The sequence below is a fragment of the Chiloscyllium plagiosum genome, unplaced genomic scaffold (assembly GCF_037043375.1).
Source record: "Chiloscyllium plagiosum isolate Xiang-an unplaced genomic scaffold, Cpla_swu_hap1 HiC_scaffold_27, whole genome shotgun sequence".
NCBI classification, from domain to species: Eukaryota; Metazoa; Chordata; class Chondrichthyes; order Orectolobiformes; family Hemiscylliidae; genus Chiloscyllium; species Chiloscyllium plagiosum.
The window spans coordinates 47192643-47198585 of record NW_028270165.1 but is presented as its reverse complement, the minus strand read 5'-3'; the positions used below and the strand labels follow the sequence as shown (position 1 = coordinate 47198585).

Below are 5943 nucleotides of genomic sequence, written 5' to 3'. Positions count from 1 at the left end.
GGCGGGGCGGTGTGAACTTGTTGGGCCGAAGGGCCTGTTTCCACACTGTAAGTAATCTAATCTAATTTTTACTTCCAAAATTCAGACCTGCTCACTCTCAACAGTCTCCCAAATGTCGTGGAAGATAATAATTTTCAGGTGGAGGTATCCAAAATTCAGAGAGGTGTCAGTTGTGACTGTTTTGCTCTTCTGTCCCTGTCAGATCCTGAATTAGCACTTTCAGGAGAATTAGAATGGAGTGAGAATAGAGGGAGAGAGAAAGAGAAGGATGGTGCTTTCAGTTTTGTGGAATAACAAAAGAAAAGAATGTTCTGCAGAAAGTAGAATAGCTTGTTTTGAATTTCTACCCTGGCCTGACAGTGATGACTTCTGTAATCTCTTTTCAGAGTATTTGATCTGAAGATGAAGTTTCAAAATCAACAGATGAAAGGCTTATGCCTGAACCATTGACTCTCCTGCTCCTCAGATGCTGCCTGACCTGCAGTTTTCTACTCTGATTCTCCAGCATTTGTGAGTCACTCAATCCATCAGGACTGCAACAATTTTCAACTGTGATCCAATTGGTTCCTGTTTCAGTACGTTTTCAGCATCAGTGGGACTGGAAGAGAGCCCCTACTGTTGCAGCAACGCACTGAGTGTGGAGCCTGAAACAGTTATCTGGCCTGGAAAGAGGAATTCAAGGCAGGGAGGGGACATACACGCGTTTGTGTGCAACTGTAGCTTCGGACATGGAGAAACCATGGAAGTGTGGCGACTGCGGGAAAGGCTTCCGTGTCCCGTCTGCCCTGGAGACACATCGGCGCAGTCACACCAGGGAGAAGCCATTCTCCTGTCCTGAGTGTGGGAAGGACTTCAGTGATTCCTCTGCCCTGCTGAGGCACCGGCGGGTGCACATAGGGGAGAGGCCTTTCAGCTGCCCTGAATGCAGGAAGAGCTTCAGCGATTCCTTCGCCCGGCTGAGGCACTTGCGGGTTAACACAGGGGAGAAGCCCTTCAGCTGCCTCAAGTGTGGGAAGGCCTTCAGCGATTCCTCCGCCCTGATGAGGCACCAGCGGGTGCACACAGGGGAGAGGCCCTTCCGCTGCCCCGATTGTGGGAAGGTGTTCACTCGCTTCTCCCACCTCGTGATTCACCGCCGAGTCCACACCGGTGAGAAGCCCTTCCCCAGCCCCAAATGTGGGAAGGCCTTCAGCGATTCCTCTGACCTGCTGGCCCACCAGCGGGTCCACACCAGCGAGAGGCCATTCACCTGCTCTGTCTGCGGGAAGTGCTTTACACGCTCTTCCGACCTGCTGAAGCACCAGCGGGTCCACACTAGGGAAAGGCCCTTCAGCTGCTCTTTGTGCGGGAAGGGCTTTACCCAGGCCTCCCACCTGCTGACACACCGGTGGGTCCACACTGGGGAGAGGCCATTCACCTGCCTCGATTGCGGGAAGGGCTTTGCTGTCTCCTCCACTCTACTGACGCACCAGCGGGTCCACACTGGGGAGAGGCCGTTTGCCTGCCCCGAGTGTGGGCAGAGGTTCACAATGTCCTGCAGCTTGAACAAGCACCAGCGGAGGCACCAATGCTGCTAACAATCAGATTCTGCCGGTAACGCTGCTGAGGGTCACCCCCAGGACTGAACCTCCTGCCCTTTCTGACAGTGGGGGTAGTGGGAGAGTTGGTAGGCTTTTTTGTTTTCTACTGGGGGAGTGGGGGTGGTGGCTCAGTGGTTAGCACTGCTGCCTCATAGCGCCAGGGACCCAGATTTAATTCCATCCTCAGGGTGCCTGTCTGTGTGGCAATTGCATGTAATTCCCCCTTGTGTCTGCGTGGGTTTCCTCTGTGTGTTGCAGTGTCTTCCCAAAGTCCAAACGTGCGCATGTTTGGGCGAATTGGCCAAGCTAAATAGTCCCATAGTGTTCATGAATGTGTAGGTGTGGTGCATTAGTTAGGGGTAGTGCAGAGTGATAGGGTAGGAGAATGTATCTGGGTGAGTTACTCTTCAAAGGGTCGCTCTGAACTTGTTGGGCAGAAGGACCTGTTTCCTCACTGTAGTCATTCTATGATTCTGTGAACGTTGCTTCCAGTGGGCGCTGCTGCTCATTGAGCCCAGGACCCGCGCAAGCCTACGACCACAAGACCATTGGAGCAGAAGTTAGGATATTTTGACCCATCGAATCTGCTCCACCATTTGTTAGAGACAAAATAAAAAACTGCAGATGCTGGAATCTAAAATAGACAAACAGGAGGCTGGGCACAACAAGGCAGGCAGCACCAGGAGGTGGAGAAGTTAGCATTTCAGGTATGATCCCTCAGGACTGAAGAAGGGTTCTACCCGAAACGTTGACATCTCCATCAGAAATGATTTATCAGGATGTTGTTAGAACTAAAGGGCATAGGTTTAGAGTGAGAGGGGAAAGATTTAAAAGGGACCGAAAGGGAAAACTTTTCATGCAGTGTGGTGCGTGTATGGAACAAGCTGCCAGAGGAAGTGGAGGAAGCTGGTAGAATTTAAAAGGCATTTGGTTGGGGACTTGAACAGAAAGGGTTAGAGGGATTTGGGCCAAGTGCTGGCAAATGGGACGAGATTAATTTAGAATATCTGGTAAGCGTGGACGAGTCGGACTGAGGGATCTGTTTCCAAGCTGCACCTCTCTATGACTAGTGGTCCTGATGTAAGTTTAGAATTGAGTAACTTTGAATAATTCAATCTTGTTGAATTCACCTCCTGAAAGGTTTCAAATGAACCCCTCCAAGCGATATGAGTTAACTACGCCGAGTTGGATAAAGTATCCCATCAAGTTCAACATGAATGCGCAGTTGAAGAAGTTGAAGTCAGAAGTCACACAACACCAGGTTACAGTCCAACAGGTCTATTTGAAATCCCAAGCTTTGGGAGCATTGCTCCTTCATCAGTGCTGCTCCTTCATCACTTCACCTGATGAAGGAACAGTGCTTCGAAAGCTCATGAGTTCAAATCAATCTATTGGGATTCTCACCTGGTGTTGTGTGACTTCTGACCTGTCCTCCCCCAGCACCTCCACATCAGAGTTCACGAATGAGATCAGATTTTATTCAGCATGATTTAGTGAGATATTCATCTGGCTGCCCTTCTGCCTGAAACATCGATTCTCCTGCTCCTCGGGTGCTGCCTGACCTGCTGTGCTTTTCCAGCACCACACTCTCAACTCTGATCTCCAGCATTTGCATTCCTCACTTTTTCCTTCTTCATGTGGAAACTCAACATTGTCAGAGTTACGAAGAGACGCCAGTCATAGAGTATTATAGCACAGAGACAGGCCCTTCAGCTCAAACCGGTCCATGCTGACCAAAATGTTTGTCAACACTAACCTCATTTTCCTGCACTTGGCCCATATCCTTATAAAGCTTTCCTACCCATGTATTTGTTGAAACGCCTTTTCAATATTGTTAATGTACCTGTTTCAACCACTTCCACTGGCAGCTGTTTCCCCAGGCAAACTACACTCTGTAAATATTTTGCCCCACATCTTTTCTTCCATCGTTCTCCTCTCACCATAAAAACGCGTCCTTGGACTTGAAATCCCCCCCCCCCTACGGAAGAGACAGCTACCATTAACCCAAGTCTACCCCTCATGGTTTGAAAATATTGCCTCTTAACTTCCTCTGCTCCAGTGGAAAAACATCCCAGCCTATCCAGCCTAAATTCTAATTTGATAATAATGGCAGTGATGATTTTGGCTGTGTGTGTGTGAAGGATCTCTCATTTCTAAGCCAATGCTGTGCCTCTTAAGTTCACCTGATCTTAAAACGAATGGCACCCCATTCATTTAAAATGTCCATGTTTTCTGTGTAAAGTCGGTCCTGGTCAGGAAATAGGCAGTGGTGTCTTATACTCCCGAAGACTTCTTGTGACCGGGTTCATATGCTCTGTTTTGAGATGTATGAGTATATATTCAGAACAAAAGATTAATGCAGCCTTTATTCATGTCTCATTATTAAAAACACTTTCTCCATTTACAGATGTGATTGAGAAGCTTCTCCCAATGAATCTTTGACTGATAACCACATTTGTCAGGCTTTTGAAAGTCACTGCAGCTCTGTCACAGCACAGGGGAGGGCTCTTTCAGACAGAACGCGTCATGCAGAAAATTCTCCCACAATAGTCGAGTAAAGTAGACGTCTTTTTAAGACATTGTGAAAATTGAAAGGGTTCAGAAAAGGTTTGGAAGGATGTTGCCAGGGTTGCAAGGTTTGAGCTACAGGGAGAGGCTGAATACGCTGGTACTATTTTCCCTGAAGCTTTAGAGTCAGCCAGAAACATCTGTTGAATCAGGAAACATCTCTTCCTGCAGCAGCTTCAGACAGACTGCTTGCTAAAACCCAAACCAGGGGAAAAGAATGGGACAACTGCCCTTTCATTGTAGAAGTGGTTTAGAAAATAAAATGTCAAACCTTTTTCCTGGATTGTTGCCTTAGCCAGTATCTGTTAACCATTAGCGAAAACCTTAAACCTGGATGAATGGGAAGCCTTTTACAACCCCTCCTGAAAATAAAACAACAACGTCATCTTCTTAAAGGAGCAGCATGATCACAACAAAAAGCACCTGAACTGAAACATTTGTATCAAAGGGCTGTACAGTTAGCAGGACAAGAAAACACATTTGCAATTTCACCAATCAATTTAAATCAGCCCCATTGGTACCAAAAATTTATTAAATTTAAATCCTAAAGTTTTGACAACAGGACCAATCCTATCATAAAGAATTGGCGGTCTCTGTCATCTGTGTATTAGAGAAAGCATCATTTAGGAAAACAGAGAAGGACATTCCTGACAGAGGAATCGGAGGAGGCATCCCCGACAGAAGATGGCACAGAACATTCCGGAAGACACATAACCTGGTTGTAATCTGAGAGATTAAATTCTATTATGTGTTATCTGAGTGGGACATGTATTGATTGGAACAGCATACCAGAAGAATCTTGATTTATTCCAGGATACTCAGTAGTTTTTCCGGATTTATTCAGTTTGTTCGTAATTTTGTTCATTTGTTTACCGTGAGAGTTGGTTAATAAATTGCTGATTGTCAATTTTAAAGTGTCAGGGATTTACTTTTAACACTACAGCAGGTTACACCACTTATCACACTGACTTTACAGATTAAAGGACAACGTGCCACTCTTTGGACGTTTCGGTTTGAGATCTTGCAGAGTGGTGGGGCGGGGTTCAGCCTTCGCTTTGTAACAGTATTGATGACATTCTCTTGAATGCAATGGAGTCAATATTAACCCCAGCTTCTTGGTGTGGTTGTGGGTGAATCACCTTAATTTGGCTCCTGACTCAGAAACCGCACAGACAATCAAATGCTGAAACAATGATTTGCACTTCATTGCACGTAGCAACCACAAACAAAACCTTTCAAGTTCATTCAGCTTCACCACGCCCCCCCCGCCAAACCTGGCTATCACCCAGTTGATGGCTGAATTTAACTGGGTTTCCACCGACAGTGCCCATCTCTGGAAGTGTCCAGGGGTTTGATGCAGTATTATTCTTTTAAGTACTGCTGCTGCTTTATCATTCTGGAGTTGAATTTTGGTGGCGTTTCCTCAATTTCAAATCTGTGGTGTGACTTTTTTTTAAGACTCTAACATCACCTCACATTGCTGGAGACCTCAGGTCTGTAGTTTACCTTCTTATCCTTGAGGGTTAGCTGTCTGTTTGAAACATCCTGCCCTGCAATTAACCCCTCTATGTCAGGGCTTTCCTTCTACAGGCAGAATTAATTGTCCTTTTGTCACACCATTGTAAAATAACATTATCTTACCTGTCCCAAGAAACAACTTATTGTGTTGCCTCCTTCTTCCCAGGGATGGTTAACAAGCCATTTGCCGTATTGAATCTGCTTTGCTATTCAATCATGGCTGATATGTTTCTGAACCCCATTCTCCCGTAACCTTTGAGCCCCTTGATACTCAAGA

General features: G+C 46.3%; 1 pseudogene; it reads left to right on the top strand.

The window, feature by feature from the left end:
• Positions 1-728: 728 nt before the first annotated feature.
• On the top strand, positions 729-1625 carry LOC148143905 (uncharacterized; annotated as a pseudogene).
• Positions 1626-5943: the final 4318 nt, after the last annotated feature.